General features: G+C 49.7%; 1 long non-coding RNA gene across 1 annotated transcript; it reads left to right on the top strand.

Moving 5' to 3' along the window:
* The first annotated feature begins 204 nt into the window (after positions 1 to 204).
* LOC309530032 lies at positions 205 to 10,338 on the top strand. The gene is made up of 4 exons (XR_014218596.1): positions 205 to 337; positions 1,029 to 1,046; positions 1,088 to 1,125; positions 10,198 to 10,338. It is a non-coding gene; the product is annotated as an uncharacterized lncRNA (long non-coding RNA).
* Positions 10,339 to 11,717: the final 1,379 nt, after the last annotated feature.

Raw genomic sequence — 11,717 nt, 5'->3', positions numbered from 1 at the left:
TTTTCAAAAATCAAGGCAAAAGAGAATCTGAGTTAGAAAAACAGCTTCCCATTCCTACCAGTCTTTTTGTGTATTTTATCTGGACTTTGCCCATAGTGCACTTGTTGTGGAAGAAAAGAGGAAGTGCCTTTGTATATTGTCCTTGGCATTTCCTACTGGTACATAAATAATAGTCTCCGGTTTCACATAATGTACTGACCCAGAGGAAGTTGGGAGTCTCTTCTTTCCATCTTGGCAGAATAAAAGTTGAAATGACTGCAGCACAAAACTCAGCTTTTAATATGCTATGCTGGAGTTTAACTTTTCTATTGGTGGTGAAAGAGACTTCTCAGCAAGAGTGGGTGAATCTGTCAATTTCAGTTTTCCAGATTTTATTTCATTTTTGTCCATTTCTGCATTGCTTTCTAATTTTTTAAAAAGCAAGAAACCCACACACATTTTCCCCAATATATTACAGAATATTAGATTTAGTTAGCTGTTAGGGAGGTTGTATCCCGTTCTGCAATTTAAGACTTGTATTTTTAAAGATTTAAGCTTGATTCATGTTTGCCTTAGTTACTCAAGTACATATTTTTAAATTGTGATTGATTAATTTGGATGGATTTTCATTATATTGTACTCTGCCTTGAGATTGGATATGGGTTAGAAATATTCTCAATATTAAAAAAGCATTGCTGTAGGCAATTTTGCCTAACAGACATGTTTTTGCTAGCAATGTCCCCATATAGTGTGCATTTTGTGCATACTTTCCAATACTATGCATTTTGTGCATGGGTTGCAGGGGCTGGGGCAGGGGTTGGGTTGGGTTGGAAAATTGTTTTGTTAAATTCAAAGAAGTGTGAACTGCATATATTGGTCCATATATATGCAGTTATTGGTCCAGGAAGTACAAACTAAGTAGGTTCACATTTAAATGTAAACCAAATGTGTTTCTTCCCCATTCCTTTTTTGCAAGAATGGATCACAATAATCCTTGCAACATTATTAACAAATGTATTGTTGCCTATGGATTTGTGTGATTAATTCAGCTTCATCAGATACATGACGTGGTCATCTAGATGGGTAGATATAAAAACCATAATAACAGATGGGAGTCCCAGAGGCCAAACAATGCAAGGGATACCAGTAAGTGTTCCATATTATTATGCAGAACAGAAGTTAATACAAGATCCAATTAAGTGAAAATAATTAAATCAGGATTTATTGACCTTCGTTGTTCTTACATGTTCATCAATCAGGATCAACATTTCACTTTTTATTGGATTTTTGAAAACTGGGAAGCTTCAGCAGCTTACTCTTCTGAAATTAGCATCTTTCACCTAGTCTTTGTTGACATAGGTTAAGTGGAAACTATAGGGAAATGTGAAAATGCCCCATGACATATTTTGCATAAGGCAATGGGGCTGATTCCACTGATGAAAGAAAATCTACTACAGAACAATAGGCCTTTTGACAAGGAAGCCCAAAGATTCATGCACCAAGATTAATTCATGGTGAGCACTCATAAGAGTTACTGTATTTTTCGCTCCATAAGACACACTTTTTTCCTCCTAAAAAGTAAGGGGTAGTTTGCACGTGGCTGTCCTTAGTAAGATACCTTGAGATAATGAGTTGGCTCTTATCTTTATTTTGGCTCTGAAATCTCAATGACATCGCTGCGGCGAGTGGTTAGATCTATCCCAACAGTCAAAGCTCATTTGTTACTATGTTGCTTTTGGCTTTTCATGGAAGGTGAATATGGTGCAGCAAGTTAAAAACTATGCATATGACAAGTTAAGTTACTAAGTGATACATCATAGGATGGCTATTGTATCACCAGATAACAAAGTCAGTATCAATCACAATTCTGAGAGTTCAGAGAGCAGAAGAGAAATATTCCTCTCCCTCTCTGTCTAATGCCCCTCTCCAATCTCACGGTAATGATTGTCTGGAACAGGAATAGGCAAACTTGGCCCTCCAGATGTTTTGGGACTACAATTCCCATCATCCCTGACCACTTGTCCTGTTAGCTAGGGATGATGGGAGTTGTAGTCCCAAAACATCTGGAGGGCAGCGTTTGCCTATGCCTGGTTTGGAACTTACATGTTTATATGTACACCTATCTATGCACATGCTATCATATACACACATTGAAGAGCAGGTGCTCTTTAAGTCCATTTTACCTGGACCTTTTTGTTTATCTCTATCTATAATTATATGTCACTAAGCAGCAAAGGAGGGAGGAAAAAAAGAAACATGTTGGAAGTTTGGGGGGGGAGTCAACTTTTAAATTTGTTTTAAATTTGAATTACTTTGTTGTTAGTTTGTCATTTTTTTTGAAAATCAATAAAAATTAATAAGCAACCCCCCAAAAAAACTATATTGCTAGTTGATCTCTTACACAGCTGGATTTGTGTGGAAGTGAGGAATAAGTTAGTGCAGCCTTTTCCTCCTATGTCTTAGAGCTATATAATCATTTTATTGTATTTTGCCTCTATTTTATTGTTTTAATTTTAAAATACCGTATTTTTCGCTCTATAACACGCACCAGACCATAACACGCACATAGTTTTTAGAGGAGGAAAACAAGAAAAAAATATTCTAAACGAAATAGTGGATATATGATTTTTGTGGTTCATGCTGTGGCCACAGACATGTGATCTGACAGTGAGTTTGGAGTAGCCCAATGAAAAAATCCTGAGGATCCATGTGGATCCATGCTATGTAACCACGGAGGAAGGAAGGAAGGGGAACCATGGATCCTCTGCTCACGACTGCAGCAGATCCCCCCCCCGCAGGCATTCGCTCCATAACATGCACAGACATTTCCCCTTACTTTCTAGGAGGAAAAAAGTGAGTGTTATTGTCAGAGCTGCCACCCAGTCCCAGCTCACATAGGACCAAGTCCGCCAGCGTTCACTTTATAAGAGTCTTTATTGTTACAGGTTTCATTTCCGAACTGCAGCGTGCAGCTCTACACCTTCTGCCCTAGGTCGGCGAAGACCCGTCTGAGTCCCCGCCTCTTGCACACCAGCTTAATACCCTAGCCTTGCTCCACCTCCTTCGCCTCTCCCTACGTCTCTGGGTCCTTCTGCCCCCCTGGGCCTCCTCCCTTCTACTCTCCTCTGACGCTGACCCCCCTGATCCTTCTGCCTCCTTGCGGCGGGCTTTAGGACCTGGCTCACTCTCCGGGCTGCTTACTGCTCCAGCTTCCGCTGCATTTGAACTTGGCGCGCGCGCCCAACTCTCTACTTTCCTCTTAACCGTTGCCTCGCTCTCTGAGGAGGGCGTGACCACCCCTGACTCGTGCCCTCCCTCCTGCTGACAGCCTCCGGAACCCGATGCCTGGCTACCTTCCTCCCTGCTGCTCTCAGTCTTGAGCGTGGGTCCCGACTTCCAGCTGCTGCCGCCCTCAGTTATGAGCGTGGGTCCCGACTTCCAGCTGCTGCTCTCTGAATCTCCTCTGTTCCCTTCCTCCTGGGGTGTCCCCCCGGATCCCCCCCTTGCTCTGCTCACTGGGGCTCCCTTTTGGGAGTCCTCTGACTCACTGCTTAGGCTTGGAGATCTCGGGTCGTCATCATCACTCATTTTCCCTTCGGATTCCTCCCCCTCGCTCTCTGCTTCCTCCCTTCTCTGCGTCTCTGCTCCTGAACCCCTGACATCCATCCCCCCCTCGAAGCCCCCCCTTCCCCCCTCCCCGCTTTCAGGTGTGGGTGCTGGGTGCTCCATCATCACGGGAGGGAATGCCGGATACAGTTCGCTCCCCGTGGTTGGCCGCCAACTGAAGACCTCCGAGTCTTCCTCCTCGCGGTCGCCGACGTTGACCTGTTCCGCTTCCATCTCTGTACCGCCGTGCTCGAACCCAAGGTCCTCCCCGAACACGTCCATGTCAGTCTCTGCGTCGGTCGCTCGACCTGGCATCTCCAGTCACTTCCGGCGCCATTGCTCCTCCGGTCGATCGTCCCACCAATACGAGGTGTCTGACGCCGAACCCGCCGGCGATCCTTCTGGGGAACGGGTGCTCAGTGCGGGTTCCCCGTTCGAGTCGAATCCATGGAACGTGCTGGAAGAAAGTGTGGGCGTGAACAGCCAGTCGTCGAAGAAGCTCGCTGGCATGGGTCTGTGTGGGAAAAGGGCATGAAACTCGTCCTTGAGCAGGGGTTCCTCCAAAGCGTAGTCTGGCACCCAGCTATTGGCGCTGGCCCGGGTGCCCTCTCTGGCTAGGAGGTATTCGACTCCCTCTTCTCCCCATCTGGAGTCCAAAATCTCCGTGACCTCGTTGATGGGGTCTTGCTGCGTCACCCCTCGCGTCTCCGTCCGCTCCCGGAACGGACTCGGTGCCGTCCCTGGCTCCTGGAATCTGTGAGGTGCCTTGTAGGGAGTGAGCACCGACCTGTGGAACACCGGATGCATTCTGGAACCCTCCTGCAGCGCCAGTCGGAAGGCTACCGGGTTGATCTGTGCTTCGACTTGGTACGGACCAATTTGCTTGTGCCCCAACTTCTTCTTGGCTAGTGACCTGGTCGGCACTGCGTGGGCTGCCAACCAGACCCAGTCCCCCACTTGGATCTCTTCGCCAACCCGCCTGTGCTTGTCAGCTTGCACCTTGTAGGCGTGCTTAGCTAGCTCCAGCTGCCGTCTGAGTTGATCGTGTACCGCCTGCAACTCTGACGCGAACGCGTCCGCCGTCTGTGGTTCTCCGTCCCCCACTCTCTCCCGTCCCGGGAAGGTTCTGGGATTCCTCCCATTGTTGGCGAAGAACGGCGTCACCCCTGTGGACACGTGCTTCGTGTTGTTGTAAGCGAACTCGGCGAGCGGCAGGTAATCCACCCAGGTCGCAGGTTGTTGATTGGCATAGCATCTCAGGTACTGCTGCATGATGGCATTGACCCTCTCTGCTTGCCCGTTGGTCTGCGGGTGTCTTGCTGATGCCAGATCGACCTTGACATTTAGAAAACTCATCAGCTTCTGCCAGAAATTCGAGACGAACTGGCGCCCGCGGTCGGACAGGATAGACCGCGGCAGACCATGCACTTTGAACACGTGATCTATGAACAGTTTGGCGGTTTGTTCCGCCGTGGCCACCTTCGCACACGGAATGAAATGTGCCATCTTGGTGAACAAGTCCACCACCACTAGTACAGCTGTCTTGCCTCTCGAGCTGGGTAGATCCGTAACAAAGTCCAGGGCTACTCTCTCCCACGGTTCAAACGGCGTTTGCAGCGGTTCCAGCAGTCCCGCCGGTGGTTTGTGCACCGGTTTGGCCCTCTGGCAGGTGTCGCACCTCGCAACGTAGTCCGCGACTTCCCCTCTCAGTCTGGGCCACCAAAAGTCCCTTGCGACTAATTCCACCGTTTTTTCCGTGCCAAAGTGCCCGGCCGTGGGTGCGTCGTGCAGCTGCTGCAGTACCCTGGCGCGAAGTTCGTCTCCCGGCACGTAGATGGCCCCTTTACGTAAGAGCAAGCCGTCTCGTATCTGGAACTCGTCGCCCTTCGCCGTGCCCTTGTGCACCTCTGCCATCTTCGCCCGCGCGAAGGAGTCGTCCTGCAACGCCCGCCGCACCGCATCCAGGTCTACTGTGGCTGAAGCGCACGCCCACGCTGTTGGCGCGAAGATGTGCATGGCTGCCGCTGGCTTCGCCTCTTCGAGGTATTGCGGTTTGCGGGACAGTGCATCCGCCATGACGTTGGTGTCGCCTGGGACGTACTCTATTCGGAAATTGAAATCAGCAAAGAACCCCGCCCAACGTATCTGCCTCTGGTTCAGGAACTGAGCCGTGCGCCAGTGCTCCAGATTCTTGTGATCCGTGCAGACCTGCACCGTGTGCTTGGCGCCGATCAGGAAGTGCCTCCACGCCTTGAAAGCTGCATGAATGGCCAGCAACTCCCTGTCCCAGATGGTGTAGTTCTGCTCCGACTTGCTGAGCTTTCTGGAGTAGAACGCTCCCGGCCTCCAGACCCCCTGTGGGTCCCTTTGCAGCAGGACAGCTCCCACTGCTCTATCGGACGCGTCTGTCTCTACCCGCATCGGTTTGCAGGGGTCGATATGCAGCAGTTGCTCTTCCGACGCGAAGAGACGCTTGAGTGCCTGAAAGGACTGCTCCGCCTGCTCCGTCCAGATGAATTTCTTTTTCTTGGAGCTTAGCGTGTCCGTAATGGCCGCCGTCTGCATCGCGAACCCCTTGATAAACTTGCGATAGAAGTTGGCGAAGCCGACAAACCGCTGGACCTCCTTCCGATTGCGCGGGCTCTTCCAATCCAACACCGCACGAACCTTGGCGCTGTCCATGGCTAGCCCCTTGTCCGACAACTTGTAACCCAAGAAATCCACCTCCGTCGTGTCGAACTGGCACTTCTCCAGTTTGGCGTACAGTCTATGCTGCTGCAGCCTCTTCAGCACCTCCCGAACATCTTGGTCATGGGCTTGCTGCGAGTCGGAGAATATCAGGATGTCATCCAGAAAGCAGACGCACTTCTTGTAAAGGAGTCCCGCCAACACATGATGCATGAAAGCTTGGAAACAGTGAGAACCGTTTTGCAATCCAAACGGCATCACTCTGTATTCGTAGGTGCCCAGAGGCGTGAACATGGCTGTCTTCCACTCATCGCCCTCCCTCATGCGGATGAGATTGTACGCACCTCGCAGGTCCAACTTGGTGAACACGCGTCCCTTGCGCACCGTCGCTAGCAGGTCGTCAATCCTGGGCATGGGGAAATCAGAAGGCTTGGTCATCTTGTTTAAGAGGCGAAAATCCACCACCAGTCGTTTCTGGGGCGTGTCCTTCTTCTTCACGAAGAAAACAGGACTGCCCCCTACTGCCCTGGACTCCCGGATGAAACCGCGCTGCAAATTGTGATCTATGAACTGTTTGAGTTCCTGCAATTCGTCCTCAGACATGGAATACAGCTTCCCTTTCGGCAGCGTCGCCCCTGGTAGGAGGTCAATCTTGCAGTCATATTGCCTGTGCGGTGGTAGCTTGTCAGCCTCTTTCTCGCAGAAGACCTCCAAAAAGTCCGCGTATTTGTGGGGGACTGCTTGCAACGTTCCCAACTGCAGTTGTGATTCCTCCTCCTCTCCCTCCTGTCTGGGCAGGATGCAGTGTTCTGCGCAATAAGAGGAGCCGAAGATCAGCTGTCTCTGGTACCAAGCCAGTGTCGGACTGTGCCTGTCCAGCCAGCTCATGCCCAACACAATGGGCGTGTCCGACAGTTGGGTGACATTAAAACTGATGACTTCCCTGTGGTTGCCAAGGCGCATCACCATCGGTGGCGTTTGCTTCACCACCTGCCCCCCTAGCAACTCTCTGCCATCCACTGTGACGACTTGCAGGGGCAGAGTGGCAGGCAGTAGCTGTATAGCGTGCTGCTCCACAAAATCCTGCGCTATAAAGTCTGCGTTGCTTCCAGAATCCACAGAAAGCGGCACTTCGATAGTGACGCCATCGGGTAGCTGGAGAGATGCTGTGAGCTGCACTACTGGTTTGGGTGGGAGGGGGTCCGTGGGTTGCAAGATCGCTGGGGACTGCTTCACTGATGCGTCTGGCTGGGCCCCAGTGCCTCTGTCTCCAGCCAGACATCGTCGTTTCCCTGCTGTGGTTCTCCTTGCTGCGTTGCTGCAGTCACCATTGCCGAGGCTGCAGTGTGCTTGTGGAGCCTCCGGGGACACTCTTTCGCCAAATGGCCTGGATCCTCGCAGATGTAACACTTCCTGTTCCCTCTAGGAGGCTTCGCTTTCACTGCTGTCGGTGCTTGGGCTCTGGCTGCTGACTGAGCCCTTGCACCTCCAACCTCCATCGGTTCCCCTCCCCCTCCTGGCGGAGGTGTGGATTGCGCACGCGCTGCTTCTCTTGGAACGAAAGAGAAACTTCTCGCTGCTTCGCGCCCTCCACGTCCTTCATCTCTGCACCAGGGACGTTCTTCCAGCCTCACCCCCACAGTCAGCGCCCTTTGGACCACCTCCTGCGTGCTTCGGGGCCTCTCCCCCCTTGCAATTTCATCCTTGACCGCTGAGCTTAGACCCTCCCAGAACAGGTCTCTGACAGGGGGCGAATCCCGGTCCCACTCTAAGGCACTGACCAGCGCAAAAAAGCGGGCGTGGTACTGCCGGACGCTTGCCCTCCCTTGTTTCAGTCCATGAATCTCCCGTCGGGCAAGATCCACATCAATAGTAGACAAAAAACACGCATCCATCGCTTTGATAAAGGCATCTGCATTCTGAAGCGCCGGATCTTTATCCCTCCACAAATTGCGTAGCCACGCTTTAGCATCCCCATGCAAATGGGATAGTATGAACCCCACTTTCTCTTCCTCATCTCTAAAGTCTTTTGCCAGCAGTTGCAGTGCGCACATTACGTCTGCTCGAAAATTGGGGTACTGTTGTAAATTCCCATCGAAGTGAGCCACAAGCCCTCCTGCTCTCCGTGCCAACCCAACCCCCTCCGGTCTGGGTCCTGGCTGCCCGTGTTTAACCCATGCTTCAAACCTGGCGTGGAGATCTCTGTAGGCGGCTGCCGCATCCTCCTCCCTCTTCTTGGATGCCAGTACCTCCGCGTTCAATTGGGTAACTGCCTGTTGCAGCGCTGCAACTTTCTCTGCTTCCGTCATCTCTGCTAACCGTCGTGAGCTTGCTCCCAAACACCGATCCCCTCCTCCAGCTGCCTCTCTCTCCGCTGCGAGATATCAGGTGTCCGAAGCTTTTATGAGACGGGTCTTACTGTCAGAGCTGCCACCCAGTCCCAGCTCACATAGGACCAAGTCCGCCAGCGTTCACTTTATAAGAGTCTTTATTGTTACAGGTTTCATTTCCGAACTGCAGCGTGCAGCTCTACACCTTCTGCCCTAGGTCGGCGAAGACCCGTCTGAGTCCCCGCCTCTTGCACACCAGCTTAATACCCTAGCCTTGCTCCACCTCCTTCGCCTCTCCCTACGTCTCTGGGTCCTTCTGCCCCCCTGGGCCTCCTCCCTTCTACTCTCCTCTGACGCTGACCCCCCTGATCCTTCTGCCTCCTTGCGGCGGGCTTTAGGACCTGGCTCACTCTCCGGGCTGCTTACTGCTCCAGCTTCCGCTGCATTTGAACTTGGCGCGCGCGCCCAACTCTCTACTTTCCTCTTAACCGTTGCCTCGCTCTCTGAGGAGGGCGTGACCACCCCTGACTCGTGCCCTCCCTCCTGCTGACAGCCTCCGGAACCCGATGCCTGGCTACCTTCCTCCCTGCTGCTCTCAGTCTTGAGCGTGGGTCCCGACTTCCAGCTGCTGCCGCCCTCAGTTATGAGCGTGGGTCCCGACTTCCAGCTGCTGCTCTCTGAATCTCCTCTGTTCCCTTCCTCCTGGGGTGTCCCCCCGGATCCCCCCCTTGCTCTGCTCACTGGGGCTCCCTTTTGGGAGTCCTCTGACTCACTGCTTAGGCTTGGAGATCTCGGGTCGTCATCATCACTCATTTTCCCTTCGGATTCCTCCCCCTCGCTCTCTGCTTCCTCCCTTCTCTGCGTCTCTGCTCCTGAACCCCTGACAGTTATGGTGCAAAAAATACAGTATATTACTGATGTACACCACCCTGGAGCCTTAGAAGTGAAGGGCAGTATATGGCATCTTCTCTCTTCCCCCATTCTCTTGCCACTGATACCCACTCACACAGAAAGATAGAGTAAAACCCTATCAGACATGCTCCTCATGTGTAAACGTTACATGCAAGCAGGGACAAGCACACTAAGCTGGCCTTTGCTGTGCCTGCCATGACTGGGGGGGGGCAATTCTCAAGCAGGGAGCCTCCTCTGCTTATAGAGGCTTCTTGCACGATTTAGGCCCCCAAGTCTAAAACATGCAGGAAGCCTCCATGAATACAGAAAGCTCCCCACTTTAAAATCTATTGGGCACTAAATCATGCAAGAAGCCTCCAGGAGTATAAGAGGCTCTCTGCTTCAAACTTCACAATGTATGGAGGGCAATGGGGATGCTGTTATAAGGGAGGAGTTCAGTAAACCTATCCTTGCTTGCTCTGCCTATGTATAGCAATCGGACACAAACAGCAGACAGAACAGGGATATATATAATTTATTTATTTTTACTATTGATGGTGTACAAAAATGCCCCAAAATTCAGGGATTATTGAGAACATTAAGGTGAAATGGGAAGCTGCAGGCAGAAGTTCCTCCTACAAAAATAACTCCTTTGTTCTTAATGGGATTGTGGACTTTTAACTTTCACCACATTTCTCTTAAGAAAATTTCCTGGACCTGGATTTTAAAAGCTGCGCACAGCTGTTCCAGATTCATTTACAGTATTTGGAGCTGCTGGCTGAAATCTTGGAAGCAGATTTTTCATTTAGAAAGGTGGCCAAACTCTAGCCTATTTGAAGACGAAGAAGAAGAAGAAGAAGAAGAAGAAGAAGAAGAAGAAGAAGAAGAAGAAGAAGTTACCCTGAAGACATTCAAGACTTAAGCAAACTTCCACATAAATCTGAAAGACAGGAGAATCCTTTAACACAGCAACAAGAACCATACATGCATTGGAGGAATTTTGGAATTGCAGACATCTCAGTAAGGGCCTAATTTGCCCACTGCTGTTTGAAGAAGAGCCGAATGCTACAATTTTATATTCATATATATAACCGTATGTGTAAAAGAAAGCAAATATCACTGATTCCTTTATAAATGTGCACTTCAAGAGAGAACAAACTACCGTATTTTTCGCTCTATAAGACGCACCAGACCATAAGACGCACCTAGTTTTTGGAGGAGGAAAACAAGAAAAAAAATATTCTGAATCCCAGAAGCCAGAACAGCAAGAGGGATCACTGCACAGCGAAAGCAACAATCCCTCTTGCTGTTCTGGCTTCTGGGATAGCTGCGCAGCCTGCATTCGCTCCATAAGACGCACACACATTTCCCCTTAATTTTTAGGAGGGAAAAAGTGAGTCTTATAGAGCAAAAAATACGGTATATTCTGGTACTCTGTTGAGACTAAGGTTAGCATATCTGTCAATGTTTCCCTTTTTTATGGGAAATTCCCTTATTCCGAATAGGATTCCTCACAAGAAAAGGGAAATGTTGACAGCTATGAATGTTAGTGGACTGGTGAATCTGCCTGAGCTGTGCTGTGATGCCACATTGAAATGAATACCAACTTGACAGTGTTCATATGGAAATTTTTATACTTTGCTCACTTAACATGTTCAGCTTCCATATATCTGTTGTACGTTGCATAGCCAATATACTACTCCCCAAATGTGGAATACATGCATTGGTTGACTAATGTACACACTACCTTATTTACACAGTTTACACATTTCTCCAACATCATTTTGAGACTGGGCATGTCAAGTGGGCAGTGTGCAAATTCTCCTGTTCATGTTTTCATTTGTGCATATTTTATTTATTTACTTATTCAGTTCATATCTCACCCTTCCTCCTGAAGCATCCCAGGATTGCAATATTTGCATAAAGCTGTGTTGAATGTACAATCACTGTTGTTTATGTGCAATGAACACATCTCTCTCTCTCTCTCCCACCAGCTTTCCAGAACATGTTACTTTAAAAAACGAAATAAAAAAATTGATAATATTCTGAGAGACTCATCTTCCCCACAACTTTCTATACGCACTTGCCTCCTGTCACCATCCTATGGGCTGGAATATATTGATTGCTTAGGCCTCGTTGTGGTCTTGCATCTGTTTTAATCTCGTAATGAGTAAGAACCAGAGATGCCAATATGCACATGCCTATTTGAGTTTGACTAAACTG

This window comes from Podarcis vaucheri, assembly GCF_965113315.1.
Source record: "Podarcis vaucheri genome assembly, chromosome: 3".
NCBI classification, from domain to species: Eukaryota; Metazoa; Chordata; class Lepidosauria; order Squamata; family Lacertidae; genus Podarcis; species Podarcis vaucheri.
Note: the sequence above shows the minus strand (reverse complement) of the source record. Positions and strands in the feature narration are given on the sequence as shown.